Genomic DNA, 4,918 nt, shown 5'->3' with positions numbered 1-4,918 from the left:
TTATTGACCAAATACTTATTTTCCACCCTGATTTACGAATAAATTCTTTACAAATCCTACCATGTGGATTCATGGATTTTTTTTTCACATTCTGTCTCTCACAGTTGAAGTGTACCTCTGGTGCAAATTACTGACCTCTGTCATCATTTTAGGTGGGGGAACTTGCACAATCGGTGGCTGACTAAATACTTTTTTGCCCCACTGAATTGCTAACCCTAACCCTAACCCTAGCTCAACAGACCACAATGCCCTGGACTGTCAGTATTATTACATGCTGTGAACATAAGTAGCTTTGATCACAGTTTATGTTGTAAAAGGAATATTGAAAGAAAGATCAACACTGTGATATTATTTCTTCCAAACTGACCAGAAATATGCTTGTCAGACTCTCACAGCAAAGGATCAGACTCACTGTGCATGACGGCTCGGGCCAATGATGTCTGTTAGATTGTCAGTTGTTTAGTGTGCTTCTGTACAGTTAGGGTCACCATCTCTATTTCAGAATAATTAATATGCGGAAAACACTAAAAGTTGATTGTCTTCCAATATTGTAGCATAATTAAAAAACTTTGACTTTGTAAGTACATATTATTAGTCCTAATGCCAGTATGATTCTTCATAACTCCTGCTTTGAAATACTGAACTTTAAAATTTACTTGATGAAAGATAATTTACAGTGGCACTCTGTCAGGATAATTCTGACTATAAGATCACTCTATTAATCTGAATCCTTCTGAAATGTGCTGTGAATGAATGCTGATGCAACTCACTGTGGGAAAGCTGTTAATAAAACGAATCTGTGACACATGCAACACATTCACAGAGGAAGAGGACACAAAGGGAGGACACGCAGAGGCTGTGTTAAAGTCAGAAATCCAAATCTTTAGTCAAAAACAGGCGGCAGTTACAAACAGGAAGACAAGCAGTCCATCAAACAGTCTACAGGGTCAAACATACAGAGAATTCAAACAGCAGTAAAAAATAACTGGACTCTGAAAAACTTAAAGCAATGTGTGACGCAATAAAAGGAAGCAGCGCAGTATATTCACTGAATTATCATCAATTACAAAAGACAAAAGGAGAAAAACTATGATTTCTAAGAAAATAAACCTTGATGGAAACATACAGAATGTAAACTGTGTGAGTTTGGTGAACTTTGTTAGTAACAAATGAGGTAAAAAAAAAAAAAGGGAGAGACAAAAACTCAGTATTCATTAATAATTAGAAAGCATCTAAACATTCTGGTCATGGATTTTTACAGTCTTAGTTCCGCTTGCTGTCATCATTATAATCATCATGATCAATGGCGAGGTCCTGAGGCGGGCGGGGCTGTCTCTGGTGATGTCACCATGAAGGAACAGCATCTGGCACGTGTTGCTGAAACATCCCAGTACACTGGTGTAGTTTCCTCTCCAGCTGTTTGACATTTGACACTTCAACATTAAGGGGAAGAAGAAGAAACAGTGTTAGGTCAGGTGACCACATGGTTTCTAAAGTAACTGACAGGAAGTAACCAGGCCGTTAGAAATGGATGGCATGTGTTTAGAGTTACTGTAGTTGGGTAACTCTACTTACCAAAAGCAGCAGCACACAGATGAAGGATCAGATGCTGAATGTTGCAGGAACATGCTCATGTGTGGTGGTCATTCAGTGCTGCTCCGGCAGGTTAGACAGTCCAAGACTGATATGCTGCCCATCTGAGAGTTTGAAAACACACATGCAAAGATTTATTTTGTATTACAGTCAAAGTTGGATGTTCACTTCTGTCCTTTAAAAATGTTTGTGTATTTGAAAGCACTAACATTTAAGGATGACTTGGATCGTCTCCTTTAAAGGGGAGACAAGTGTATCCACTGATCCACGTCACTTTACCTGGATGATGACTCCAGGAAACACTCCTAATATAACCAAGCAAATAAATAATATTGAAGATTTACTTACATCATTACAAAAACATCAAAAACATCTCCTTTGATTCTATTTCTCCATTCCTGCTGAACATCAGGCAACAAATATCTCAATAAATCACAGTAAAATGTAAAGCACATATTTTCTCTGCTTTGTCAAACCTCTGCAGAGCCTCTGTCAAGAAAAACATATCTGTAAGCATAAAACAAATATACATTTCATAACACGTCACTGGACAAACCTCAGTCAGTTGATTTCCTCTGTGCAGTGCAGACGAGCATCAGTCAGCAAGTCAAGGTGGTGAGATGGACTGGTGTCCTTTGTGACTCTGCTGGTTCTTCTGAGGAAACACCACCGTCTCTCCACACCGTCACCATCTGTGAGCACAAACTGCTGCTCTGCTCTGCCAGCATGTAGGAAATCACATATCACACACAAAGGGGTGAAGAAACATCAGAGCTCAACTTTGGATACTTTAGATCTAAACAGATCAAAGTAGCTCTTAGTTTCAGCAATCAGACAAACAATGATACCAAACTGATTCTGTATGAATACAATATGGTATTTTCAATACAGGTGTCAAATTAATTTACTAAAACTAATACAGATATATGTATATATATTTTTGATAAATTAGTTTGCTAAATTATAAGAATATATTTTTTTTTCCATTTAACAATTGCAACTGAAAGAAATTAAATATTGAACAAAAATATTTTGTCACATTCTGAGCATGCTCAGCATGCTGACAGACTTGAAGTTGCTACAGATTTTAAAAAGTGATAATTATAGGGAAGAAACTTCTCTTTTTCATCCGTTTAATCAAACATTTGATGCCTCAGATGTCTCAGTCCTATAGTGTTCTGCAACTACAATTAACCCGAAGCTTGGATTTGGCTGCAGGTGCCCCTGTACATCTTTCTCAACATGTGGGTACCATTTAATCACACTTCTTCCTGAGCTTTGCTTCATCACAAGACCAAAGGTGGCATCCCGTGTCACAGTCTTCTCATCATCCAGAAGAAACATTTGAAGAAACATCATGGAGAAGAAACATTTACGTGCCTCCTGGTTTTGTTTTCTGATCCTGCAAAAAGACCGAGGACAACAAAGCCCAAAATTGATGATTCTCCTATCAGGGATCAGTAGAGTGTATTAACCTGTGGTATAAGCAGCAGTCACTGAAATATTACTGTTTCAGATAAGAAATCTAGCACATAAAAGCCAGGGTGGGAGGGATCTCTGCAAACTGACTTACCTCTGCAAGTGTGAAGCTCAACAAAAATCTGACTCTCCAGTCACAGACAAACAAAAACCTCCAGCTGGGAGATAGAAAATGCTGTCTGGGTCTTGCTGGATGTTGCTGGTCAGAGTCCACACATTAGCAGAGTGCTTCTTGGTCCCACTGACCCATGTGGACAGCGACTGTGGAGAACTGTTCTGGAAAACAGAAAAGAGAATTAAAATAACAAAAAGCCAAAGAGGATTTCCACAAAGACTATCTTGGAATCAGCAATCAAAAACAAAACAAAACACTCGTTCATATTTCAATTAAATATGAACAGGTTCCTCAAATGTAAACAGTTCAGATCTGATTTAATTTAATTTCCTTCACACAGCACATTTGTCCAGGCTGACAGGTAAACATAGAATTAATCTCAGGTAACATGACTCATAGTAGAGATTCAGTAAGAAAGATTGCTAGCTCTAATATTATTACCACACAATCCAAGGACACACCAACAGCTCAGATTTCTAGAACTATTTAAACAAATGTCTTCTGAATATTCAATTCATGTTCACAGTGGGAGGGTGGGGGGTGTCGTGGAATTTTTTTAATAAAGTCTGCAACACAGAAAGAGCTGTGATCAAGCTATTTATTACTGCGCACAGGAGAGCAAACATCACAGTTCAGTCATGTCAGCTCTGCCATAGAAGTTGTACTCCTACTCCTTTATGCATTCCAAGGAAGAGGGAGGAAGTTACAAACTGATTCTACCACACTTAGACGGATCAATGGTTATGCTGTTTTGTGCCCTTGGCGTTATCAGCACCTGTAAAGGGAGTTGTTTTCTCAAACTGCTGATGCTGAAGTAAGTTCATCTAGTTTTAGAAACTTTCACTGAACAGTAACAGTGTCACAACTAAGCATATGCATAAGCACTTAAATACTTTAAATGAGAATAACAGAAAATTTATTTTACAGAGGCTAGAGCCTGTCCCAGTAGTCATAGGTAGAACACACCTGGACAGGTCACCAGTCTGTCAGAGGACTAACACAGAGACAGACATCAGAGTAACAAATCTATTTAAAATTAATGTAAGTTTGCTGCAGCTGTATGTATGAACATGTGTTTCTGTGCTCACAGTCCACCTCTCAGGAACCTGCAGTTCACTTTTAGTCTACTTTAAACAGACCTCACAAAAGGCTGATGTGGCTGGATCAGTAGTCTGATTTAAGTACGATACCTTTGGCCAGGGATTAATCTGGTACATCGCTTCACTGCAGTCTTATGTATTTTCCCCACACCTGAATTAAAAAAATACTGATATATACAAATAACAGCTTCAGCTGATGCAGCCTGACTCAATCCTAAATGTTCAGCACACAGAGACACAGAGATACCGTTTAAAGTTTAGTGTTAACATGAGTCACAGATCATTTGCAGTATTACAGTGTCTGGCAGTCTCTGCATGATGTCCACGTCACTGTAAGTTTCTAGCTGACTCTCAAGTGTGACAGGTGTGCCAGCAGGAAAGAGTAATAATAGCCTGCATCCTGAGGTTTTTCATGCAGGATTAAAGGAGCCAGGCTTTGTTCACACAGCTAGGATTGTATTTTACACTGACCCTGGGTCATTATACAGACAGGAGTGCAGAATTATTAGGCAAGTTGTATTTTTGAGGAATCATTTTATTATTGAACAACAACCATGTTCTCAATGAACCCAAAAAACTCATTAATATCAAAGCTGAATGTTGTTGGAAGTAGTTTTTAGTTTGTTTTTAG

The 4,918-nt window shown here is 38.6% G+C and overlaps 1 long non-coding RNA gene across 2 annotated transcripts; it reads right to left on the bottom strand.

Moving 5' to 3' along the window:
* Positions 1 to 902: 902 nt before the first annotated feature.
* LOC146653449 (uncharacterized) lies at positions 903 to 2,997 on the bottom strand. Of its 2 annotated transcripts, XR_014914739.1 has the most exons (4): positions 2,789 to 2,997; positions 2,150 to 2,311; positions 1,576 to 1,697; positions 903 to 1,416 (listed from the first exon to the last, which is right to left on the bottom strand). It is a non-coding gene; the product is annotated as an uncharacterized LOC146653449 (long non-coding RNA). The 2 variants fall into 2 exon arrangements; XR_014914740.1 differs by lacking the exons at positions 2,150 to 2,311; positions 2,789 to 2,997 and adding an exon at positions 1,803 to 1,887.
* Between the last annotated feature and the right edge of the window lie 1,921 nt (positions 2,998 to 4,918).

This window comes from Rhamphochromis longiceps, linkage group LG14, assembly GCF_057381845.1.
Source record: "Rhamphochromis longiceps isolate RC_006_pf linkage group LG14, R_longiceps_female_GT1.1, whole genome shotgun sequence".
In the NCBI taxonomy this organism is placed as follows: Eukaryota; Metazoa; Chordata; class Actinopteri; order Cichliformes; family Cichlidae; genus Rhamphochromis; species Rhamphochromis longiceps.
This window is presented reverse-complemented; position numbering and strand designations above follow the sequence as displayed.